The following is a 23,787-nucleotide window of genomic DNA, read 5'->3' on the forward strand; positions in this document are numbered from 1 at the left end:
GCTGTCAAGCCTCCAGTAAATACCCTTGCTCTGGAACATGTCCTGAGTTCTTTACTTTCCTATACTGACTTCCAGTTCCTCGCCATGCCAGGGTGTAATGAATGCTTTTTCATTTACATTTTCTTCTGCAGCTTGAGGGAAAATGGTGCAAACATCACAACAACCACAGTGAGAAAGATGATTTTAATATCTTTTTAATATCTTTGCAACTTCTCCCTGAATCATTTCTAGAAATACCTCTTACCATGGTCATTTCCATAGCATTTCCTAGCTTGGGTCATGTGCACATAATCTTAGAGGAATGGAAGTCTCAAAAAGAAAGCTGAAATAGCTCCCAGCCAGGGAGCTATAAGCATGTGCTTGAGAAGCAGAAGGAATGATAGATTTGGGCTTTGTTTCTGACCCCACTTTCACAGCATCTCTGTATTTACATAGCTGAAGTGTGCAGGGAGGGAGGCTGGGCTGTCAAAGAGCATTTCTTTTATCCCTTATGTCAACCACATAATGAAAGAAAATACAACTCTCATCTAATAGCTAGAGTCAGGACCCAGAGGTGAAGGAAGGTGCATTCTCCGTTTGCCCCCTTTTGCCTCCTGTGTCTTGTGAGCCACTGGATGAATCAGCAGTAGTTTTTACTTTCATCAAAAGATTCTATAAATGCCCATTAATCATTGGTTATGGTGTGATTTAAGGTATTTACAAAAAGCTGTTGGACAAAAAATATAGGATCTAATCACATTATTGGCAAAACAGGTATTTATAATTAAACTGGAAGGTAGTTCAGTAACAGAACTTTTTTTTTTTTCTTAATGAGGTGTTATCTGATTCTTTCTAGGCAGAAATAGCTAGTATGGTAACCGAACCCAGGTTCGACTGTTTGCTGCTCAAAAGCCAATAATTCCAGAGGCAAGTGTCAGTAGAGAAGAAAGGTGCTTTAATCAGAAAAGCCGGAAATCTGGGGAAGAGGTGGACTTGTGTCTAGAGACCAACTCCAGAGATTCTGCTCAGCCATGACAGTTTTTAAAGGAAAAAAAACGGGGGGAGAATCTCAGTGAATCATGGAGGCAGGAGGTTGGGTTCTGCATCATTGAGTGCAGACTGTCTGACTCTCTCTTCAGATGTTATCTTGCCTGCATGATCTGCCTGCAGAATTGTTAAGGGGGCTGTCGGGGACAGAAGGCTAGTCACTTTTTACCTACTTAATTCTTCATTTTTTGTTGTCTAGGAAAAGAATCAACAGGTTATACAAGGCATGGTGTACATTCAGGAGAGCATGTCAGGAGCTAGTTTCAATTGCTTAGTGATCTCATTTCTATAATTAGGTTCTTTTAAGGTTAGAGGGGAATAGAAATGTGCAAACAGGAAAGGGGCAAAAGAGGTGCTTTCAGTATAAAGTTTATTTTTTTCCATGATGATGAACATCTCTTTCTCTAACTTACCTGGCAACACATTTAGAAAGAAAATGTTCTGCTACTTTCTGAGTGCATAAAGAGAAGAGACAGTGAAAATTATTGTTTGTATTGTGATAAAAGGTAGTCTAGCACTGAATGTTAGAACTGGAAGGGAACTAAAAGGCCAATTCATCCAACTCTTCATTATGAAGATGAATAAACAGAGGCACAGAGTATTTAAGTGTTTTGCTCAAGACCATTGAGACAGGTGGGCTGACATTGCGTTATCCACAAAACCAAGAACCTTACATTTATAGAATTCTAGGCTTCTGGTCCATTCCTTTTTATTATCCCATACAGCCTTCATTTTCATTAAACCTATATTGGAAAAATCAAATAATATCTCCTGCAGTGTACTTTCTCTAGGAAAAGTCAGTTTTCATCCTTGATTCAATGTTCAGTTTGTACTGTAGAAGAATGTTAGAAGAATCCAGTAGAGAGCAATGCCATTCCGCTGGAACTTATATTGTAGTGATATTGGCAAAAGGAGACTGTGGGACTGAGATAGAATACTTTTTTTTTTTAATGAGCATAAACCTCTTTATTACATGCAATGTATTCTACCATTTACTTTGAATAGATTGAATAAAAGTAATAGTAACACACATCTAAAACATGTTTCTTCATTCCTAAGTCCCATATTTATACAAATGTGCTCAGAACTAGATATTAAAATAGTGTTGAGATATAATGCTGTATTTTACTCTCATATACTTAGTTTGGGAATGTGCCTTAAAAAACTAAAATAGCATTCTGGTTTCAATATAGGCATTTTAATATGAAAAATGGAGTGGACATAGATTATCATTCATCTATGCTGGTTATGATTTCTTAAAGACTGCATCACCTAGTTTTATATTAAAGTCTACATTACAGTGGTTTCAACACAGGCACCATAACATTGTTTTTCACCCAAATAAATGGTTTTGCCTTACTTTCAGTAGATAAGTGAAATGATGGCTTTATGAGGAACTCCATGTTTGATATCGTAGAAAAAAATATATATGGCACTGGTTCCTAAAATTTAATCAAATTTAGAAGATGCCATCTTTTTTCCCATTTTTATTGAGATGCAGCACTGTGTAAGTTTACAGTGTACAGCATAATGATTTGACTTACATATATCATGAAATGATTACCACAATAAATTTAGTGAACATCCACCTCATATAGATACAAAATAAAAGGAAAAACAATATTTTTCCTTGTGGTGAGAACTCAGGATTTATTCTCTTAACTTTCATGTATAACATATAACTGTGTTAATTAGTCATTTTGTACATTACATAAGATGTCATCTTTTGAAGATATGTTATACATGCATTCCATTTCTTCACAATCCTATGCCTATGAAATTTTAGGATTTAGATGTGCCAATGTTACAATACCCCCTTTGAAGGCTATCCGTGTACCCTGGATACTTCTTTACAAATTAGTCCTTTTTCTCTCTATAGCCTGTGAGTCAGTGCTTCCCAATGTGAGCTCATGCATTCTTAGGCTACTAATGGAGCAGGATTGTGGGTGGTACACAAGCAATATCTGCTCTCACAAAGAGCCTATAGGACAGAGTACACTTAGCACTGGAAAACCTGCTATGACGGGCTCAAGAGTCCAAAATACGTGAGCAGAAATTGCTTCCACTTGCTGTGATTGCAAAGGGCACATGTAGCTAATGGCATATGGTCTGCCAGGCAAACACATGTGTTTTAAATAAATAGGAAAATAAATTCCTTATTGTTAAATCAATGCTGATTAGTGGCATAATCTTTCATGATATGGAACCCAATGAAGAGAAATATGAAATGAGGGGTGTTGGTGAATCAGTTACAAATTATTGCTCTAATTTTTTTTTTTTTTCTTTTCTAACATTTGATCCCAGGGAACTTACATATCTGTCACAGTACTGTCAAATGAGAAAATGAGTAAATGCCTGAATCAGGATCCAGTTTACCCTTGGTCTGAAGGTTGATTGTTAATCAACATAATAGAACATGACTCAGTTTCAACTATCATTTGTGTGTGTGTGTGTGTGTGTGTGTGTGTGTGAGAAACCTCAAAGCAAAATCTAGTGTCTAATTCAGGGTTTCACATGCAAAAACATCCACTAATCATGATTAATTATAATATACAGTCTTTTGCAACCAGAGTGTTACATTTTTAGTTTCAAATTTTGATCACTTCCTTGTTTCTTCTCATCATATACATGTGCCTAGTCTCCACATCCAGTTCATAATTTACTGACATGCTTAGAAATGAATTTCTCAATCTCCAGGATTCATATAGTAGTCACTTCCTATATGTTGGTTGATTCACCCATTCACTAAATACAAAGGATGAACTCAATGCCGTATAATGCAGAGTGTGTTTCTTAAGGAACTCACAGTCTAATGAACTGATTGACTAAGGATTTTGATTGAACTATTGTGTGATAAATAATACACAATAATTATCTAATAAATAATAAGTAACTAAAAAGTAAGTGAAGGTTCAGTTATGCATAGCATTGAGCCTAACATCAGGCCCAGACAAGACAGCAAGTCTCAAAGCCACAAGAGCTTCATTTTGAAGTATGTGTCATATCTTTCAGCCCCTTTTTGGTTGTCATATTCAGGTATTGCCCATTATATAATAATCCTTGCATTTTCACCCCAGTTAATTTGATATATTTTTTGTAAAAGGTTAATCTTAAATTATGAAGTATTGTTACCAAAAACAACAAATGACTTTAAGTATTCCAAGTCATAATCCAATAACATTTCAGAAATAATATGCCCTATGTAGAGCATTACGGACTTTGCTTTTCTTAAAAACAGTATCTGAATATTGTCAGAGATAGAAGTGACCAAAAGATCTCATGTAAAAGAACATTGTCTGTATTGTTTACTGTCTCCTTTCCAAAAACCTATAGTAAAAGTAGAGTTCAGGAAAGTAATGTCTGGAAATGCTGTCAAACGTTAAATGAACCCAAATTTTCAGGTTAATAAAGGTCCAAAATAGGCATTTTCCTTTTCTGCTTGAATAAGGCAAAACAGTTTTCTCTGATGCGGGCTACTGAATTCTTTTAGAAGACTTCCAGTCTACATTTAATATTCATTGGACATCAGATTAAATGTCCTCATTGGTAGAATTACGGGCCAGATAGCTTCTTCTTCTTTTTGTTTTTCAAAGCAGTATTGTTAGCTGTAGTCGTCATGCTGTACTTTAGTTACAAATACCACTGTACAACTTATTGTACAAATAAATACTTTGTACAAAACCACTCAATACATAAGAGGTCCTAGATTTGAAGTCCTTCCTGGAATGACTAAGTCCATTTCTTTTTAATATACAATGTTTTTATCCTTGAAAAACTTCCTGGTTAAATGGCTCCCATGACCTATGATTCATATGTGATTCAATTACAGTTGGGGAACTTGATAATTGGCTCTACATTAGATTCCCAGAAATCATTCGTCTTATAACTGAAAGTTTGTACCTTTTAACCAACATCTCCCCATTTCCCACCCCCCAGTCCCCCAGCAACCATCATTCTACTTTCTTTTTCTATGAGTTTGCTATTTTTAGATTCCACATATGAGATCATAAAATATTTGTCTTCTTTGACTTATTTCATTTCACATAAGGCCCTCAACATTCACTGCTGTTGCTGCAAATGGCAGGATGTCCTTCATTTTTATGGCCAAATAATATTCCATTGTAGATCAGGACAATGCAAGTCAAAACCAAGGAAATTCAAGGAATTTCAAGTTCCTTGAAAGATCATCTGGTTGGTGTATTTGCCTGTGAGCTAACTTTTCAATTTTCCTTTTGTTTATTAACCTTTATTTTTTTTTAAAAAGAATGTGTGTGTGGGGGCGGGGGAGCGGAGAGGGAGAGGGAGGAAAAGAGAGAGAGAGAAAGGGAGAGAGAAAGAGAATGCATAACATTGTAAGCCAACCAGTGTTTACCCTACTTCCAATACTTACATTCGTCTTTCTGGTACTAATAGAAATGAAGTCTGTGATGTAACATTTTCTACTACAGCTTTCTTAAGGTAAAGAAAGGGGATGAAAGTTAAAGATATAATGTTCTTTTAAATATATATGGCTAGTTAATCCCTTAGCTCATTTTTTCTCATATCTCTTTCAGGAATGTATCATTAATATAATCATTTTATAAGGTTCAAATATGTTAAATACTTTATACAAAACCATACAAATAAATGAGCAATCCTAGATTTGAAGACATTTCTGGAATGACTAAGTCTGGTTTCTCTCTAATATACAATGCTTCTATCCTTGAAAAACTTCCTAGTAAAATGACTCCCATGACCTATGATTCATATGTGATTCAATTACAATTGGGGAACTTGATAACTGGAAACAAATGAAAGAAATTTATTTTCTAAATAATTTTCTTTATCTTCCTCAAACTCTGCATCACTGTTTCACTTCTTATTCAATGATTGCTAAGTAATAATAGCTAGTAACTAGTGAGCACCTCATAATGATCCTGACATCTATTATTATCATTATTATCTTCATGGTATAGCTAGGAACACAAAGACTTGGAGATGTTAAGTGATACATGCAAAGTCACACACACTGCTTTCAACTAAACTAAACAAAAAATGTGTGTGTGTGTGTGTGTGTGTATGGTTTGTTTTGTTTCACTTCAAAAGATTCCAAGATCTCGAGGACTTTGAATAATTTTTACTTCGTCTTTTCTTTTACCAGTCTCCTTTGGGGCTCATCTACTTGTCCAGCTATGATATTATAACAAAAGAAAATTGGAATTCTATGGCAGATGATCTAAGGTTTTCATTTCATTAATGGAGAAATTTGGGACAAGACAAGGGATAGAGGAATATTTGGCAGGAATTGCTGGGGGAACAAGTAGTAAGCTGTGTATTGATTTTCTGTGGATCATGTTTGAGTGGTTGAGATTTCACTGCCCTGAAACAGGTTATCTTACAGACCATTTATTTGTCAGGGTATGATTTTATTAGCAACCAGTTCCGGACCTTGCATAAGAATGAATCTTCTCACAGCTTGAGCATAAAAGACTAATGAAATTCAAAATCAACACCGCATTTGAAAGCTTTAGCGCCGGATCAGTGAGGGGAGGAGGTTGGAGTTAATGTCCCATTCTGTTCTGCTCAGATGAAGCTGATAACAAGTACTACATGTGTGGATGCGTTTTCATCTCCATCTGCTGTGCTGAGTGTTAGCTCTCTATTTATTCTAGCTCATCCCCATGTTTGTGCTGATGGTAAATAAAAGGTGTAGCACAGGAATGAAAGGAAAATAGTGATTTTAACCATTTTGGAAAAGAAAAATGGTGGGGTTAGGCATTTCTTATAAAATAAGGGAAGTACAAAAAGACTTGTGAAGGCACTTAAAGCTAACTTAAACTCTCAGGGCCATTGGAAGTTCAGCATGCAAAAAAATCCCCCAAACAAAAAAAAACCTTACGTAAAATTTAATCAAATTGATCAGAGCATTCAACATCTATATACTAATGTTTTAATGATATCCTGTTTAATAACAGTAGTAAAAATGCTAAAATTTTTAAAAAAGTTATTCTAGGTTAGAAACAGCAGGCTACTTATTTTATAAGATGATCTAAATAAGTCTGTCTAATGCAGGAAAAAAAAAATCTCTTTAACTCTCAGAGAATGTTTAAGGCTGTTTAAACAGTTGCCTGCCGGAATTTCTCAGTTTATATAGGATCCAGGAATCCAATGGTAAAGAACTTGAATCCACTTCAGATATAACTTAACACACCTGATACGTTGAGATGTATGCTTTTTCTCAGGGGCAGAGTGCTGGATCCTGGAGAGTTGTGTCTAGAGAGGGATGAAGAAGAAGGAAAGCATCATGGTGGACAATGGTGGTGGTAGGATCCATAGTCTTAGCAGCAGGTCTGGGAGTTGTGAGTGAGCCCTGGTCACTGGTACAGTGTAACACTGCATTTGAATACATCCTAATACAGCTTCACACCAACTCTCACCTCTTTTTAAATATAATAGTTGTTTATTGTGAGGAGGAGAACACTATGATTTTTTTTTTTTTTAAGGCTATTACTAAGAACCTGATTACCTTGGCTGCAACACCCTGCTCAACACTTTAAAAAGTTATCTAGAAAGGAGAGGTGCTTGCCTGCAGGAGAAAAACAGAATGAGTTACAAAGCAGCAGGTGGTTCAAGAAGAATACAGCACCAAGCAGCAACAGCAGGAACACAATGACAAAGCTCACCTCATTGGTGGTTGAGTTGAGCATTGATGACAATTTCAAAGCTCTGGAGACAGGGAGGCAATTAACAGGGAGAGACACTCTCCAAACACAAATGACCACAGGACAGAAGTGGCCCGTATGAGTAACTGGCAAGACAAACCACCCCACCTTGAAGACTCCTAGAAAATTACCTAAGTGGGTAAGAACTAAGGTCTACCTCTTGGCAGTTGGGAATTCTTAATGCCAATAATGTAAGTCCAACTTATTAAAGTGATCTTTTAGATCTTCACACCAGTGGGTCCTTGATCCTTACAGATGGTACTTCAGACTTTGCAGTCAGCTGATCCCTTGAGGGTTCATCGCAGTAACAGAACCTCCTACCTATCTGTCTTCAGCTTGAAAGAACATAACCTGAGAGGTTCAGAAGCCTACCCACAGGGATCTTTCCACACACAGAATAATTTACTTTTAGTGTACAACGTGGAGAATCATAGTTTTTTATGATAGTCTCAAAGCTTCTCAATTTCAACTTCATCTTTGGGTGTTTCTTTTATCTCCTTGCCTTAGTAGAATCCAGTTTTTACCTGAGGAATTGCTTCTCATCATGACCTCTGTAAAAGAAATAGCTGTGTATTCATAATTCTCATACCTCAGGTCAGAATATGGAGCTGGTACCTATCATCTTACCATACTGCACCTCCTTGCTTATTATTGCCTTTTATAAAATGTTTAGTGTCTGGTCATTGAATATCTTCTGGCCTTCTTTATCCTGCTATCTGTTAATCACCCTGCCATTCATCTTGATTCAGCAAAGATTTTGACAACTGGATCACCATATTTCTCTTTACTAAACCTGGCATCATTCTGGATGATTTTAATATCAGTTTTAATATCTGAATGAATTAGCCATTCTAAACTTCCTTATCTCCAAACACTTTTCAACCTTCCATCTTAGCTACCCACTTACTTGACCACATGTCTGTAACTGTAATTCACATTTTTCATTCATCTGTAAAAATCTTTGTCAAGTATTACATCCTGCTATTATAATCTTTTAGTTTTTCAGTTTGCCTGTCCAATTACTCCCACTTCAGTCTTTTATACCTTTATTGAGACTTTGAGTCTAACATCTCTCTACCTCCTCCAAATACATCATTCAGGTCTTTTTATCCCATCCTATCCATATTACTCATAATCTTATTATGTTGTTTTCCATTTCAAGAAACATCATAATATATTTGTTAAGGACATGGACTCTGTAGCCACAAAATCTGGGTTCAAATTCCATCCCTGAAGCTTCCTAGATCATTAACGTGTGCTTTGATTTCTGTTCCTTAATATTCACAATAGTAGTATTTATTTTACAGGGTTGTTGTAAGGGTGAAGTGATCTCAAAACTTATGATCTCAATACTATCATCAATGCAAATTTTTTTTTTTTTTTCTTTTTTCTTGACTCAGGTAGCATCCATTGATTTTCTCCTCCTTCTCAGAATAATGTATTGACTAAACTTCAGTAACACTACACACTCTTGGCATCCTCACAGTGTTCTCTCTTATGGACTCATTCTCATCTATGCAACTCTTACAAGTTGGAGTTCTTTAGGATTTGAGCCTGGATTCTCTTCTCAGTATATAATCTCTCCAAAATTCTATCTTTCACTCTTTAATACTTAAAATTCGATGACTCACTGTTTTATGTCTTTAAGCCTGGATACCCTCTGAGGTCTAGACCCTTATATCCATACAAAAATCCCTTTTTGGAAGCTTCAGTGTCACTTTATACTCACATATGCAAAAAGAATCATGATCATTCACTCTAAACCTGTATTTCCTTCTGTAACTCTTCTAAATGAATGGCAACACCATCCACCTAGTTGTGCAGGTCAGAATCTAAGTATCTGTTGTTGAATGTCTCCTTTCCCCTCATTTCCCACATCTAATACATCTCCCAGTTCTCTTAGTCATTCTACCAATATATCTTGATTCCATTTCTTTCTACATTTTATTTATTCTTCCCCATTCCAGGGCCAATCATCCCTCACCTATATTGTTTATATAACCCCTGAACAAGTTTCTCCACATCAATTTTTGCCCCTGTTCAATCAGTTCTTCTTAATGCAGTCACAGTGATCATTTATTTGTCTTTTCAAAAAGCAAATTTTATGTCACTCCATTTCTTCTCCCTCTCATAACTCTCCAATTGCTTCCAAAAGCCCTTCGAAACAGTCAAAATCTTTAACATCACCTAGAAAGTAATGCGTAGTCTTACCCCACTGTAAAGCCTACATCATTATTTCAGACGTGTCTCAAATTATTCTCTGCGCTCTTATTTTTCAGAGAGGTAGGGATTTTCCTTATGTATTTATTTATGATTTATTTAAAACAGCTTTATTGAGATTTTATATACAAATGATGCACATTTTTAACGTGTGTAACGATGAGTTTGGACATATGCAAACACCTGTGGTACCATCACCACAATCAAGATAACAGGCATATCCAAGACCTCCCAGAGTTTCTTCCGTGTGTGTGTGTGTGTGTGTGTGTGTGTGTGTGTTAAGAACACTTAACATGAGATCTTCCGCAGTACACAATACCATCTTGTAAATTATAGGCACTATGTTGTATAGTAGATCTCTAGAACTTATTCATTTTGTATAACTAAACTACCCATTGAACAGCAACCCCCATGTACCCCTCCATTCTACTTTCTCCTTCTATGAGCCTGACTATTTGATATGCCTCATATAAGTGGAATCCTACAGTATTTGTCTTTCCGTGACTGACTTATTTCACCTAATATATTGCCCTCAAGTTTCATCATGTTGTCGCATATTGCAGAATTTACTTCTTAAGACTGTATAATATTTCATTGTATGTATATATGACATTTCCTTTATTCATGTACTTGTCAGTGGACATTTAGATTGTTTCTTCATCTTGGCTCTTGTACTTCAGTGAACATGGAGGTGTTCACTGAACACTCCTTGAGTTCCTGAATATCTCTTGTGATCTTAATTTCAACTATTTTGGATAAATACCTAGAAGTGGGATTGTTGGATCATATGGTAGTTCTATCTTTAAGCTTTTCAGGAACCTCCATACTATTTTCCATAGCAACCCTACCATTTTAATTTCCTCCAGCAGTATATGAGGGTTCCAGTTTCTTCATATCTTTGCCAACTCATTATTTTTTGTGATTCTTTTTTATAATAGCTATCTCTACAAGTGTGAAGTGATATCTCACTGTGGTTTTGATTTGCATTTCCCTGATGGTTAGTGGTGTTAACATCTTTTCATACACCAAATAATTTTGTTATAACAAGAAAACCAATGAATTTGAAAAAATTAATTATTTTTTACATTAAATACTGTGACTCAATTATCAACTTTAGTTTTGTAATGTCAGTACTTAACTCTAATTAGGTTTAGGTCTATGGAAATATTTAGATTTTGCATTAGTTAAAATTAATATCTAATAGAGAAATGGCTTTATATTTACCTCAATTTGATGAAAGTCTAATTAGGCTTTTAAATGTAATCCATATTTTAGAATGCATGTAATGACTTTTCTTTTTCTCTCTTTCTGGCATAAATATTTTGTCACATTTTAGGAATGTCATACAACAAAATAGGTTAGTGTAAAGGAATATATGGGCAATTAGTATTAGTGAAAATCTTTGTGCTTATGTAAAAATCATTTTGTTCAAACCACATTTTATAAAATAGAATACAATGAATATAATAAGTTAGAGAATTCAACAAGGTTAAAGATGATTTTAGAAATGTTTTTGAAAATAGTAGCTTGTTTGTGAGTGTGGTTTGGCTCCCTGAATGCTTTCATGTATATAGTGGTTCAGAATTAGGCACCCTTTCAAATAACAGTTCTGCTACTGACCCACAAAATGTATCAGGAAACATACATAAAATCAGTACTCTGGTGTCCTTATCTGTAAAGGAATAGTAATACTTACCTCAATGAGCTGTTATAAAGTTTATACTTAATATACTTAATATACTTAATATACTTAATATACTTAATAATGACTTTAAGCATTAAGCACAACCCTGGCCCAATTAAGTCCTAAATTGGGAAATTACTATTCTACCCCAAATGATTTCTACCTTGCTAGAATAGCACACTGAGCACAATAATCACTTAATAAACACCATGCCATGCTGTGGCTGCTCAATAAACATTATTATAAATCAGTGGCTGATCAATAAGGAGGAGAATATGTCTGTTAAGGCTTTTTGTATGATATATCTAGTTTTATCAAAGAGCAGTAGAATACCTATCTGACCAGAACCTAATCAGCTTCATAAAAAATAGGAGGTATTGTCATATACAACTTGAAGCTTTCTTGATACCCCATTTTATTTTCAGATTTTAGAGGAGAAATGGTACATCCGAATTATGTTAAACTAAGCTAGATAAAACTGTAACATTTCCAGCTTCCATAAGCCTTAACTAATTCATTGGCTAGCCACATTGGATTTGTCTATATGGCAGAAAGAATGGCAGCACATAAGCTTGTTCAGGTCTATGCCCATAATCTTGTGCATAGCAGGGCTAGGCTGACTGATGACCTTGATTGTAAAATCGAAGTCAGAATTGTTAAGCAATAAACTTTTACCTTCATGTGTATGTGCAGTTTTGTTTTTTCACCCACATTTTGTTTTGCTTTGTTGTCTCCCTAACTCATTTTTTTTCCTCTGTTATTTGTGATAATGCCTGCTCAGGATGTTATACCTGTATAATATTTTAATCTTTATCCTGCAAATTTATATATATGATTTAATTTGAAGTACAGAATAGCTTCACAATAACCAGAGATTTGAAATACAGAAACTAATGTTTAATACATTTCCGAGAAATGGATCTTAAGATCCTGCTTGGAAATTTAATCAAGTTTTTTACCTTAACTAATTCTTGGTTAAAGAACCAATGTCAATCTGGGAAGACTGGCCTATCTGACAGAGAATGCATATTAATAATTGAGGGATGAAGGAAGGAAGCACTTAGATATCAGTGTGACAGATAAAACATTCTCAGTCTCACAGCCAATCATAAAAGTTAGGAGATTTTTCTGAATGTACTGCAACTGGTAAGCTGAAAATCAGCCTGACAATTAAAATAGACTGTCCCCTGGCTTGCTCTAAAATGATATCCATTGCATAGAATTTGAGAAGTGCTAAATGATAGTATATATGTAACAAGTTTTACACAATGCATCTTGCATGGTACAGGATCTATAAATACAATTTCCCTTAATGTTGAGGCAACTCCAACTGAGAAGTTCTGTTTGCTTTTACAGTGTGCCCCTAGAAGTTCTTAACTGTGTCACAGCCTGAAAAAATATTGGGCGATGCTGCCCCAGGGCAAAGGGAAGAAGCCAAGGCATTACGCTGCAGCATGTCACACAGCAGGCAATTTAAGATCCTAGGTTCTGAAATCCATCTCTTGAAATAGTTCCTAGAATAGATATAGGACATTTATTTCAAGAAATTCAAAACCAATCTTTTATCCTATCTCATTTATTCACACTACTCACCTGTGAGAAATGAGAAGGTCAAATAATACCAACCCCAGAGTTTTGATACATAGATCTGATAAGTGATTTATTCAGAAACATAATGTTTAATAGATCTCAATGTTCTAACTCCCAAAGCTTTGCAATGTTTCTTGACTTAATGAATTAACTAATTTCTTTGTGAAGAGGGCAGTGATTAGTTCTTGTTTTACTGGCCCTTATGGATGAAAATGTCATTTATCTTGAATGTGTTCACAATAATGGTCACCTAGGGTCTTTTTGGGATTGCAGCTCAAATAAACAAATAAAGTCCCTTTCTGGGATTGCAGCTCTAATAAACAAAGTCCTGAACTAAGCATTAGCATTGCCAGATTTAAATCACTTTCTCTATTCAAGTTAGTTTCCTAGGACATGTGCACTGAAAATTCCAACTTTATCATGTTAGTGAGGAAGATTTGTAAGGATTCCACTTTTAGGGTCTGAAAGAGCAACAGCATAACCACTATTGTCCAGGACCCTCACTCAAATGAATAATAAATATAAACTTATTTAAAAATAAGATTTTAAATAATAAATGACTACATTGCGTGGAAAGAGCAGGTTCACACATCCCATTAGAATGGCATTCATTATCTGCAGGCATTTCCACAGTTCTTGCTGACCTTTATTAAACCATCACTAACAAACTCCTTCAGGTGACTGGTAAAACATGTTGAAATGAAATGAAATGAGGAAGTTAATATCTGGATATGGAGAGACATTGCAGGCTTTACAAACAGAGAAGTTAAACTCCCAGTCAGTTTCTAAAGTGGAAATATACCATGCAAAAGTGTGCATAGCACAAACCTTACCACTGTAAAGGAGATTTTGGAAATATATCTAAACAGCCAAAGTAAAAAAAAAAAAAAAAATCCTTCTTAGGGAGAGAACCGTCAAGTTTAGAAAAAAAATACTGTTTGGCATCATAAGTTAGGGCACTACTTTAGTCATGGATTAGAAGGAGAATCAAAGGGATAGCTAATATAATTTTCATTACAAATAAGTAGGAGTTTAGGAGAAGCTGAAACCTGTGGAAAGATGAAATTAGGAATTTCTAGAGTCAATGATGTAACTGAAGGGGTTGTAAGAAAAGATACTTAATATACAGTTCCTTAAATCACTGATGTAAAATCCCTCTCCCTCTCAGGCTACGTATGTATGTATGTGTTTGTGTATATGAAATGGACAATCAACTGACTGAGCCGTAAACGAAGAGAAGAATCGTGGATACATGAGGCTTAATTGGGATGGGAAATTACAAGGAATCAGAATCATAAAGTCAGAAGCCATAGCAATCATGAAAATACAAGTCCATGGACATGTTTAGGAATCTTGGGAACAAGTAAAACATACACTTTTAATTGCCATCTAGATAAACCTCATTTTATTTTCCATTCTCAAGTAATGTTTAGTTGGAATTTCATTTTTATAATTTTGAGCCACTTGAAAAACGATTTCTTTTGCATATCACCATCCTCTAATAATATATTGCTGGGCTTTGTTTTCTGTAGGTTTTTTTTTTTTTTTCTTTCACATCCCTCCCCCATCACGTCTGACCTTACTCCTTAATGACAATTAAATATCATTGGCTTTAGCCCTCATCACAGTCTTAATTAGTTCCTGTTTTTAGTCTCTCTGTGCTACATGCTTTTGTCCATGATGCCACCAACTACCTTTCTTAAAATTTTAAATCATATTTCCCTTTTTAAAAAACTATGATAGCATCACTTCATAGCAAAATATTTTGAACTTTGCATTTTTATACTCAAGGGTATTTTGACTTCACTGTTTGACCCTTTGTTTTGTCTTTGCTCTGTTACTGGTGGGGAGAGTTACAACACCTTATGCAAAGCGATAAAAAGATGGGTGCAGAACAGAGTGAGTGGTAGAACATGTGCAATCTGGTCAGTAGAAACACTCGTAGGACATCTGAAAGCAATTTGGCATATTTTTTTCATTGGTTAATTACCACCTCAATCATAATGCATATTATTGGTATCTGTCTTTAATATAAAGTAAAATGAACAATAACCAAAACTTCTGATTATAAAAAATGAGTTCTGCAATATTTTTACTCTCAACCATTAGACATCTCACACACACACACACAAATTTATAATGGTAAAGTTATAAAGAGTAAAATTTGAAATTGAAAAAAAATCTAAGTGATGCATAAAATTTAAAAATATATTTACAGAACATAAAGTAGGATAATGAAAATAAATGGAAACGGTTTAATGGAAATGGTTTAATACATTGTAGTAAAGATTGATCAGTGTTGATATATACCTTTTTTTTGATATATATCTTAAGCATTAGGCTTGTTCTTTTTAAATATATATTATTAAAATGCTGTCAGGGTCAGAATGGTATGTCTATTATCTGGTCATTCTCCTCATTGGTTAAAGAATTGCTTAAAATAGAGAATTCAAATTACTTTCCCAGCTAGCCTCAGTCAACCTCCCCAGCAACATTCCCTAATTCCTCCCCAATTCCTTAACATAGTCCTTAGGACCCACACTGCAATAATCATATTGAAAGTCTTATTTGTATTTTCACAATCTCGCACTTTATAGTTCCTGAAACATCTCTTCAGAGCCTCTTCATCTTCCCTCATTTTTCTGCCTGGCAAATACTTATTTACCCTGAAGGTTTGGTTGACCTCCATGACCACAGTCAGATTTGATCACTCCCACCTTAAGAGCATAGTACTGACATGATGGTATTCATTGGACAGATGCCCATTTCTCAACATATTGCATCCATCACTAATCATCAATTTAATAAAGGCCAAAGTTTAAGAACCAAGGTTTACACATTTGTATATTCCCTTCAATATTTTTCAAATATTTTGTGCACGTTCCAAAAATTTTGCTAAATAACTAAAAAAGCAATATAGTAGAAGCCTTGAAGAGCTTCACAATGAATTACCATGTACCCTCTGGGAATTTTCTTAAGCTCTTTGTACCCTAGAATTTATTTTTGTTTGTTTATTTTGTTTCTCTCATTTTAAAAACGATGATGGTCATACCAACCTCATAGAATTGATATATACGTGAACGTATGTATGCAAAGGACTAAGAACTGTGGAATAAAGTACACATTCATAAATTCAGATATGTAAATTAATTTCATGTCTTGAATATTTACATCAGTCCTAACTGGAAGTAAGAATACATAAAAGTTCTTGAACTATCTACCAGCTCTGGGATTTCCTATGGCTGGTGAGTAAAAGGCAGACATGTGAGAATTGTTCTGCTTTTGTTTACATATCCTGATACATTGTATAATGTGATTCGGATTTTAACATTCATGTAAGCTGCAGTGGTAACTTCCATGTAATGGACTGTGGCACTAAAAATTAGAGAATTCAATTGAAAGGAATTATGGTAGTGTTGGCTGTTTTCAATGAACTAGTTTGAAAGTTAATTATTTTTTTAATAGCTTTACAAAGAAAGTAACTCTTCAGGAAGCTTAAAAAGCATAATTTCTCTGACTGCTTTTCATCAAAGTCCTTTTACTCCCTGTTGTGCTGACCTATTAAAATCAGTATTGAATCACATGTTGAATGCAGAACTTTGGATAATTCTTTGCTAACAAGTAAATAAAACATTTCAGGGATAATCACAAGGTTTTATTTCTGCCAGGTAGGGGCTCTCACATTTGACAGTTATATCTTAATGTCAAACTGAAAGCAGACATTTACAGTGATTACTCAGTGCAGTAAGGAAGGGGACCTTTCCCTTCTAGATTCTTACCCTTTAAAAACACTCCTTCACCTGTCTCAGTTTTTGGCAAGGAAAGTCACTATGGCCAGTTTTGTGGTTGCTTCTCCATACTTGGTAGTAGTTGTTCTGGAGAAAGAAAAGGATGAATATACTTCAGTGAAAGAGGGAGACTTATACTGGTGATCACTTTTTATGAAAGAGAAAAAAGATGTTTTGGACTCACTCAGTTTTGTTGAGCGTGACCTATAACAACAGTAATTTGGAAGACACTGTTATTAAGGCAATTCTATGACACTGTAAGGAGGGTAACACAGGTATCTGTCTTCAGGGAGGGACAGTAGTGGTAAAGGTTATGATATAAACAGAAATAGACATAGTTATATTATTTCCAAAATAGTATCCCTCACCTTTTTTAAAAAAATCAGTTTATGAACTAGCTTATAAACGTGTTTGCACGAGTGGTTTTGTAAAGGGATTTATTTGAGAATTCATTCTTTCAGCAATCTGTTTTGTAAGAGGCAGTGGCATATATAGATCTTAGAGAAGAAATGTAACTATCCTAAAACAGAGGTGAGGACGAATACCACAAATTGCCCTGGAATGGAATAACAACCAGATTTGAAGTTTATAAATGTTTTGGAAATTGATCATGCGTCTTGGCCTCTGGACATTTTCCAGACCCTTCCAAGACATATCTCTCCAGACAGAGGTGTAGCTTGCTTCCTATTCTCCTATGAGGTGATGTAGCAGGAATATGGCTTGTCTGCCAATCTGCTAGATCCATATGAGACATCAGTTCAGAATAGAACAATATGCAGGCAACATGATGAAATCCACACAGGAGTCTGGTTTTCAGGGCCATCAGTAGCACCGGAGGTTTTACTGTACAGTGTCCAGCATCAGCATCGTGAACCGCAGGGTAGTGCCCAACATAAGGGCAAGGAGGTCATAACTGGAACAGCCTTCACACCTAACTTTTTGATCCTACTGATGAGTCTGAGAACATTTAAGTGTCTTCTAATAAATCTATTGTCTTCTTAAGCTAGTTAGTGGTGGTTCTCCTGCAACTAGAAGCCATGATACATGGAGATAGCAACAAGAACTCATACTTCTCCCAATTTCTAGAGTATATAAATGACAGTGACCCCAGATTGAATGATATTAACTATGTATATATAAATGAATAGATAATTATGTGATACTGAATACGAACTTCAGAATTGCATTATTTCAAGGTCCTGGTGAAAGTAGTCCTTTGGACAAGTCATTTAAGCATTGATATGGCTTTTTGCAGCTCAGAAATTTGCTTTTAAAGTATCAATGTAAATAACTCCCTAAGCCCATAGTTATGAGGGTTAAATAAAATGATTTTTAGAAAATGATTCAAAAATACCTGGAACACATATAGCACTCAGCAAATTTTGGTTGCCTTTGCTGATGTAGTAGTAGCAATGATAGTAGTAGTAGTAGTGGTGGTGGTGGTAGTATGACCTGATAAAAGTTTTTTGTTACCTCACTTATTCTCACAGAAGCCTCAGTAAGTAGTATAATTTCCAGTTTTAGTAATGAAGAATATGATGTTGGAAGTTTAAATATCTCATCCCAAATCACACAGATTTGAAATAACAGTCGACATTTCTCCAAAACCTGTGTTGCCCAATTCCCCATATTGCTTACCCGAGTCAAAGGCTGACAAACACAAAGGTACGAGTCAGGATGCATCAGTGATCAAAGCCTGCATGAGTGAAGAAGGAAGGCTCAAGAGTCAGGGCAGGTGCCAATTTGTCCCCAGAACTGGAGATCAGTAGTTTTTTAGAGGACCGACTATGCTCCATGTACTGCTGTAAGCTCTTCCTAGGTATCATTTCATTTAATGACCACAAGAAACCAAGAAGACCAGTTTTAGAGTGAATTATCAACCTTTTACAGGAAAACTGAGACATAACCACTTTTGCAGGGTCACAGAGCTTGCAGATGCTGTAGCTGGGAACTGAAGCTAAACTGACTTCCAAGTGAGTCTGTGTTGATTAAGCCAATGTTTTATCACCTCCACTTTGCTCTGGTTAGCAACTCTTTCTCTGATGTCAGACTAACCTGGATTGCTGTGTGTGGTAGTTAAGAAGTGACAATATGTGAACATTTGCATTGTTTAAGGGGTTTGTTTTTGTCCTTTTGCTTGTTTGTATTTGTTTTATCTTTTGGTGTTCTTTTTCTCTTTGTTTAAGTTCAGGCTTGGGAAGGAAGTAGTGAAGAGTCATTTAAGTATGTGAATAATGACTTATAAAGTCTAATACACAGGAAACACAGTAATAGTCTCTCATGGGTGTGTATGTGTGTGTGTGTGTATATTTGTGAAGTGACATAAAATCTAGGGAATGGAGAACACAGTACTTGATAATTTCAAGTACTCGTACATTTTAATGATTATTATTGATATTTCCATCATGAATTCTTGTTTCTGTGGAATGGATCATATTAAAGAGCCAAGAATAAACTTGTTTAATCGTATATATCTTAAGATTATAGATGTCAGTAATTCTTATATTTCTGTATATCTTAAATTTATTTATCACTAAATATCCCCCCCTATTTTCTTTCCTGACTGGTCGTCTTCTCCCTATGTTCTCCCTAGACTATAGTTATCAGTCTAAATGGAACCTAAATTTTACAAGAAAAATAGCATATGTAGAAAAACTTTGCGAGAAGAGTAAAAAATAACTTTTTTTTTTGATGCTTTGCGCTAAGTTGATGTCTATATATATGGTGGCAATAAACTGACTTTTTTAGTAGTACAATTTCTGTCCAATTAAAACATGCTTAAAGTATGCTTATTAGCATGTGTCTGAGTTATGTATGAATAAATGCATACAAATCTTCCATTTGTTGTACTTGGAGCAGATGAAACTAATAGGAGTGCCTACAGCAGGTGAGGAATAGTCTGCCTGCAGTTCAACTACAGAGTGCACATGATTCTTACTCTTAAAGCCTTCATGTCATTAAATTGTTATTTATTGATCCTGCTGTCAAGGCAGCAAAGAAGAGTAATTTTAAAGCTCAGAATGAAAAAAATAAATTAAAAAATCCCTTTTCTGATAGATTGTGCATATCCAGTGCAATCCATTTTCATATGTTCCCAGTTCTTGATTTCCTTATATGCCCAGAAGTAATGTAACCATAAATGAGATAAATGCATGAAATATCTTCTCTGCTTTTTCAATTGATAGTGTCTTGTGTTTAATTCATTTATCAAAAGTATTAGTATCAGGAAAGGAGAAAATGTAGTAAGTCAGTGCCACATTAAAAAGATAGTAAATGCTTAATTTTATCTTTTGGTATCAATTTGTAACATTTTTTTAAAGAAGAGATTGCTAATAGGAAAGATAGATATTATGGTGATGATTAAAATGATCTATTCCTCCCTGTTTTTGTTTTTATTTTTATTTTTGTTTTGTCTTCTTCCTGTATACTTTATTTTCAACTTGTGGAATCTACAAAGAAGCAACAGCAAACAGCCATGTTAACTAATTCCCTATCTCTTTGGAAAGGGGGATTTTTAAAAGTTAGCAATCATGACCTGTGATTTGAAATATAATATGAATTGTGTGTGTGTTGATTTTTTTATTTGACTGGGGTTTTTCTTTAGTATTCTTTACTATAACTTTCTGTGCAAGTTTTAAATACAGTTTTCATTTAGGACATTGAATTTTCTACTAACTTACAATACAGTACTGATAAACTGCACTGTTATTTCCTTTCCTTGTGCACTCATTTATGTATTGAGAGCGCTGAAAGATTTAATATATCAGTTTAGTATTTTTAACTGTCACTGAATTTGCTACAAATGTGGGGTCTTCATTTTTTGATTGTGGAATCGTGCTACAATTTCTATGCTCTTGCTGGCTTGATCACTCTCTTCTATGATGGATCCAGAAGGAGCAACACCAGGTGGCAGATATCTGCCCCAGGGAAACAGCTAGGTATGTTTCCTTTTATACTTCTGTACTCTGTTAGCGTTTGGTAATGATGGGGTTGCAGACTTTCTCCAAATTTTTCTGCGGAGATTCAAGTGTCTCCTTCTCTACAATGTTACTCTTATTGAACCAGTCAATGATTTCATTACACTTGTAGAAAATCTTCTATTTGTCCTCATCATTGACATTGCCTTTGATTTTTTTTTTACATTCGACGATGGCTTTCACATTGAAGATGTAGGATTTAAGAGAATATTTAGAAGAAACCTTGTGTCTCTGCTTCTCGTTTCAACTTTGTGTTTCTTAGCCTTCTGAACTGCACCCTCAAGGTCTTCCTTGCTCAAAGGACACTTGTCATTTGTGGTGGCAATCTTGTTCTTTTTTCCTGTATTGTTATCTGCATACTGGGATCTGAGATATACCACAGAAAACGGGAGTATGCCTGTGAATTAAAACGTGCCAAGCAGGTTGTCATGGCACATCACCCTTTATAAACTAGAATAAGTGCACTGAGCTGGTTGAGTAAGCTGTGAAAGTCTGTGAGTGGGCACGCTGATATTGTGTTCATCATGGTGATTATGACGCCACCAGGGGTTTCAATATTAATGGAAAAAGTAGTGATATCCAAGAGCAGTAAACCTTGAACATCCTCAGATTTGTCCCTAGATAAGATCACTGCCTGGGCAGATGTATCATGAACAATAGCTCCATAGGGATTGATGTACCTGTCAATTGTTTTCCCTTGAAGAAGTCTTGCAGAAATGTCTGAATACTAGAGATATGTGTATAATCACCCATCACAATGAGGACATATATCTCTGACTTGTCTAATTTAACATAGTGAATGGCTTTCTCCACAGAGTCCAGAATGCCACAGGTCAGCATTCAGTTTTTCAAACTAGCACAGATAATTAACGTGTGGAACTCAACCCTCTCTTGGAGAGAATCAATATCAATTTTGACCTGATTTTGTTTAGTTACATTGTGCATGTTTGCAAGTAGTATAGAGGCTGCAGTCATATATCTTGCTCTCATGAATATCCTTCTTATGCTTGGACTTGAAATCTGCAATGAAACCTTCTGTTTGTCAAAGTCTTCTCCATATAAGCTTTAGTCTTCTGCTATAGGTTTGACCCAAAAGATTCCATAGTCAATAGTGAGGATTTGTACATTTTAAAGTACACCTTTTAAGAAAAAAGTCACCATATGTATTTCACCACCAGTATCTTATTCAAGCCACAGCAGCAGCCAATAGCTCTTTGATACTTCTGAGAATATTAAGAGAAGCAATAGGTTTACCATCTTTGGAAATCTGTTGGTGGCAGTCATTAATAAACTAATGCTGTGGCAATAGCACTTGTAAACAGTCTTCCCAAGGTAGGCTTCTGTGGTTTCTTCATCTTTGCTAGAATCATAGATGATACCTCCTCTGGTTAGAAGCTTTTGGATTCTCCCTTGTATTCCATCTGGACCATAAGCCTTCTTGCATCATTTACCACCAAGAACGGCCAATGAGTCATGTCAGACATGTCCAGACATGTCAGGACAACAGCATTTTCACATCTACATTCAAACTAACACAGTCTAATTCTTCTAAACGTATCACCACTTAATTGAAAATATTAATTAAGGTAATAGTTTCAGGCGATCTACCTAATCATTGGCAATTATCTCTACTTCCCATGCTGGCAGATATCTACACAGGAATAGATGGTGCCATTATCACTGGCAACTGCAGGTACCTCAGACAAGGTTTCTGAGTGTAGGTCTAGGTCAGCTTATTGGAGAAAGTAGTTACTGAAGCTGCTGCAATGTTCAAGGGGAGCTCTATATTTTTTAAAAGAAAACGTACATATCATTTTCTTCTGAGAGTGAAGAGGATATTTATAGTAAAACAAACAGCCAGTCTATTACAAATTATTCAAATTAGCACTGTTTATATACATTCAAGTGAGATTTTTGATGATATTCCTTCCAATTATTTATATCTGAATACGTCTGGATAGATATAAAGTATAAAGTAAATATAAATTTACATATATGGAAACCTAACATTCTACTGTTCTTGAAGTTTTTATACACAAAAATATATCATGGGGAGAGAAAGAGAAAGAGAGAGAGGAGAGAGAGAATTTCCTTACTCAATTTAAGTGTCTTCTTACACAGAATTGCATTATTTTTAAACATCTTTATTGGAGTAAAATTGCTTTACAGTGGTGTGTTAGTTTCTGCTATATAACAAAGTGAATCAGCTATATGTAGAATTGCATTTTATATGTGAGCTGATTAATCTGGCTCTCACTGATGGACATTTTTTATATTTCTAATTTGGTTTACTATAAACAATAATTAAATGACGTCTTTGTGTAAGTACATCGGTTCACTTGTGTAATTATTTTCTTTACATTGATTCTTCAAACTCTCATTGCTAAACCAAACTATATTTTATATTGAAACATTAAATGTATTGAATTATTTAATAAATATTGTTATTACTACTCCAAAGAACAAATCATAAAATATTTTTTCTTCATAATATATCTAATACTAGATTTTAGCTATATGTTTTATTTTTCTTAATTAAAAATTTTTTTTAACATCTTTATTGGAGTATAATTGCTTTACAATGGTGTGTTAGTTTTTGCTGTATAACAAGATGTATCAGCTATATGTATACATATATCCCCATATCCCCTCCCTTTTGTATCTCCCTCCCACCCTCCCTATCCCTCCCCTCTAGGTGATCACAAAGCACGGAGCTGATGTCCCAGTGCGATGCAGCTGCTTCCCACTAGCTGTCTATTTTATGTTTCATAGTGTATATATGTCCATGCCACTCTCACTTC

The 23,787-nt window shown here is 35.1% G+C and overlaps 1 pseudogene; it reads right to left on the reverse strand.

Annotated features, from left to right (window-relative positions):
- Positions 1 to 20,977: 20,977 nt before the first annotated feature.
- On the reverse strand, positions 20,978 to 22,470 carry LOC113610631 (heat shock cognate 71 kDa protein pseudogene; annotated as a pseudogene).
- Between the last annotated feature and the right edge of the window lie 1,317 nt (positions 22,471 to 23,787).

This window comes from Aethalodelphis obliquidens, unplaced genomic scaffold (genome assembly GCF_003676395.1).
Source record: "Aethalodelphis obliquidens isolate GAN/ISIS:26980383/991018 unplaced genomic scaffold, ASM367639v1 scaffold64, whole genome shotgun sequence".
In the NCBI taxonomy this organism is placed as follows: Eukaryota; Metazoa; Chordata; class Mammalia; order Artiodactyla; family Delphinidae; genus Aethalodelphis; species Aethalodelphis obliquidens.